Source organism: Capsicum annuum, chromosome 6 (assembly GCF_002878395.1).
Source record: "Capsicum annuum cultivar UCD-10X-F1 chromosome 6, UCD10Xv1.1, whole genome shotgun sequence".
Lineage (NCBI taxonomy): Eukaryota > Viridiplantae > Streptophyta > Magnoliopsida > Solanales > Solanaceae > Capsicum > Capsicum annuum.
In genome coordinates this window covers 148,248,116-148,252,057 of record NC_061116.1, presented here as the reverse complement: position 1 = coordinate 148,252,057, position 3,942 = coordinate 148,248,116, and the positions used below count along the sequence as shown (strand labels likewise).

The window sequence follows — 3,942 nt, the reverse complement described above, 5'->3', positions numbered from 1 at the left end:
CTGCTTGAAGAGATATGGTTCATCCCAAATGTACCAATGAGAATCATGAAGTAATTTTTTCCTTTGTTGTGTGGTGCATCAGGAGGGTACACCTCACAAGCTATCAAGTTCACAACATTAGCATACCATGGGAACTCACCTGCATAAACTGACAACAACTTCTCATCAGGAAACTCTTTATTAATACTAAGGAAGTCATCCACTATATGGTCTCGATCCTCCATCCGTGACAAGTGGTCAGCAACTTGATTTTCATTCCCCTTTCTATCTCATACCTCAAGATCAAATTCTTGTAATAGAAGAATCCACCAAATCAGTGATGGCTTCACATCATTTTTGTTCACAAGATACTTAATGGAAGTATGATCAGTATGAACAATAACCTTAGTGCCAACTAAGTAAGATCTAAACTTATCAAATGTGTACACCACTGCCAATATCTCTTTCTTTGTAACTGTGTATTTAACTTGAGCATCATTCAACACTTTTCTAGCATAGTACATGGAGTGAAATAATTTATCTTTTCTCTGACCCAAAACCACTCCCACAACAATGTCACTAGCATCACACATCAGCTCAAAAGGTAACTCCCAATCTGGTGCTATCAGAATAGGTACTTCGGTCAACTTCTTACTAAGCTTTTCAAAAGCTTCCTAACAATCAGCCCCAAACTCAAACTTGGATTCTTTCTCTAACAATTTACACATGGGGCTTGAAATTTTTGAGAAATTTTGAATGAATCATCTATAGAACCCTGCATGTCCAATAAAGCTTCGCACTCCTTTGACTGTGACTGGATGAGCCAACTTTTCAATCACTTCAACCTTCGCCTTGTCCATTTTGAGTCCTTTGCGTGACACTTTATGGCCTAGGACAATTCCTTCCTTAACCATAAAGTGGCACTTCTCCCAATTCAGCACCAGGTTTGTTTCTTTGCATCGAGCTAGGACTCTGTCAAGATTATGCAAGAACTTTTAAAAAGAATTACCATACACAGAGAAATCATCCATAAATACCTTCACAAATTCTTCCACCATGTCTAAGAATATCACCATCATACATCTCAGAAATATAGCAGGTACATTGCATAAGCCGTAAAACATACATATGAATGCATATATACCGTATAGACAAGTGAAAGTGGTCTTCTCTTGGTCTTATGGTGTTGTACTTATCTGATTGTAGCTAGAGTACCCATCCAGAGAACGATAATACTCTTGTCCCGCCAATCTATCCAGCATATGGTCAATGAAGGGAATTGGATAGTGATCTTTATGAGTTGTTTCATTCAACATGCAATAATCAATACAGATCCTCCAACCAGTCACCGTATGTGTGAGAATTAACTCATTATCATCATTGGTCACTATAGTCATTCCTCTGTTCTTTAGTACACTGTGCCCCAGACTCACCCATCTGCTAGCCAATCGTCCTCTTTCTCTTTTTTAGAACCGCTACAACTTCCTTTACCCATTCATCTAATAATTCTGCAGACAAAATAATAGGCAAGACATCTTGATCACCAAGAAAAATATATTTTAAATAAAGAGGAAGAACCTTAAGCTCCAAGTTAGGATCTTCTTTTACTGACGGCTTGGGCGATAGACCAATTGGCTTATTCAAAAGTTTGAACGACACTTTCTTAGTCTCAACTACTGCTAAATTCATAACCTAGAACAATTCCAATGCTTCTACATATCCATACAGATCATGACCCATTAAAGCTCACTCTAATAGATCATCGGACAATAACAACTGCCAATCCAAAGTAAAATCAATAACTGATATAGATGATAACTCCTTATATATGGCTGGCAGTTTTAATGCTTTATACACATCAAAAACTTCTACTTTATCATGCACTCGCATTGTCATTTTTCCATTTTCCACATTAATGAGTGATTGTCCTGTTGCTAAGAAGGGTAATCCCAAAATAAATAGAACAATAGGATCAGCCTCAACGTCAAGAATCATAAAATCCACCAGGAAAATCAAAGATCCCACTTGCACCAACACATCTTCAATAATACCATCTGCCCTAGCAAGGGATATATCCACTAACTGCAACACAATAGTCATGGGTTTGGGACTCCCAAGACCCATCTTCCAGTACCATGATATAGGTATGATATTTATGCTAGCTCCCAAGACACACAATCCACGTGCACAAATAGTTTGTCCAATGGTAATATGCAAGGTGAAACTACCTAGATCCTTCAATTTCGTGGGCAGTTTATTTTGAATTTTGGACGTCCATTCCTGAGTAAGTGCAACTGTGGCATATTCGGTCAACCGGTTCTTATTGGCAATAATATCCTTCAAGTATTTCACACATTTCAGCACACTCTGTAGAATATCAATAAGAGGAAAGTTTACTTGAACCTACTTCAGAAGATCTAAGAACTTCTTATAACTTGCTTCCTCTTGATACTTCCTTGCCCTTTGAGGAAAGGGTAAGGGGGGAGTCTTCTTTTCCATACGAACTTCATCATTTTCTTTTTTTTCTTGACTTCCAACTCTACATTATCTTTCAAACTATCATCAATAACTGCAGAATTTTCCTACTCCTTAACCATCTCTTTAATTTGCAGCTCACTCCTTGTTATAACGTATTTACCTACTTTGGATTAGCCTCTGTATCGCTAGGTAATGCTTCTTGTGGCCTTGTATTCTATGATCTTACAATTTGACCCAATTGTAACTCTAAATTTCATGTAAGAAATTGTTGACTATTCAACTCAGCTACAAATTATGCCTGTTGAGTCTCTATATCTGCCGCAAACTGTGCTTGTTGATCCATAAACTGCTTAATCAACTCCTCTACATTGCTATTCTGAGTGGTCGCTTGATTATTCTGAGCCAGCTGTGGATTTACTTGCATTGGTCCCTTGTACTGATTTGTATTCTGTGTCTGATTTCCACCTCATGGAAGTTGGGGTAGTTCCTCCAATTGGAATTATACGTGTGGCAAAAATTTTGTTGACCTTGACGATTTGCAATCCCCATATAGTTGACTGAATCTAGATTAATAGAATATGCATTTGTTGTGTGCTCACCACTTCCGCAAACTTCACACCACGAATAAGCCTGTTGAACTGCATTTGCTGCAGCTGTTGGTTATGTCACACCCAACTTTAGTTTGTTTAGCTGAGTAGTCATATGATTCTATATTGCAGTAATATGTGCCTGTAATGTAGTGAACTGATCTATCTCTAATACCCCTGCAACCTTCTTGGGAGCCCTCCTTGAGTCTGCATGCCAGTTTAGATTCCCTTGTGAGATTCGATTCAATAGTGTATACAATTTTTCATAAGTTTTCTCCAAAGTTTGGCCTCCTACTATTGAATCCAAGAGAATCTTTGTATTAAACTCAAGGCTTTCTATAAATGTGTGCACTAAGACATCATTTAATTGATGGTGAGGAGGATAATTTCTGAGCATGCCTTTAAATCTCTCCCAAACTTGGTAGAGATTTTCTCCATCTTTATATCTAAAACTTAAGATCTCACTCCTTAGACGTGCAATCTTCTAGGATAGAAAGAATTGAATAAGGAATTTCTGAGCACAATTTTCCCATGAAGTGATAGAGTGTGGTGGTTCAGCATGTAACCACCTCTTTGCTTCCTCATTTAGAGAAAAAGGGAAAAGTATCAATCTAACATAATCAACATTCACATCTTTAAGAATGTATGTATCACTTATTTTCTGGAAGGTCTGTATGTGCTGCTACAGATCCTCATGTGAAAGTTCGTGAAATTGCCCCGTAAAATTCAATAATTGCACCATATTTTGTTTCAATTCTCACTGACCTCCTGGCTCAGGCTTTCAAATCCTATTAGTCACATAATCCGTAAGTGGGATTGCCACCTCACAAACAGGTCTTGCGGCTGGTTGAACAAGAACAATTGGAATAACCAGAGTTGGAACATTTCTGGCATTTGG

The 3,942-nt window shown here is 37.9% G+C and overlaps 1 non-coding gene across 1 annotated transcript; it reads left to right on the top strand.

Moving 5' to 3' along the window:
- The first annotated feature begins 3,412 nt into the window (after window positions 1–3,412).
- On the top strand, window positions 3,413–3,519 carry LOC124899824. The gene has a single exon (XR_007057388.1). It is a non-coding gene; the product is annotated as a small nucleolar RNA R71 (small nucleolar RNA).
- Window positions 3,520–3,942: the final 423 nt, after the last annotated feature.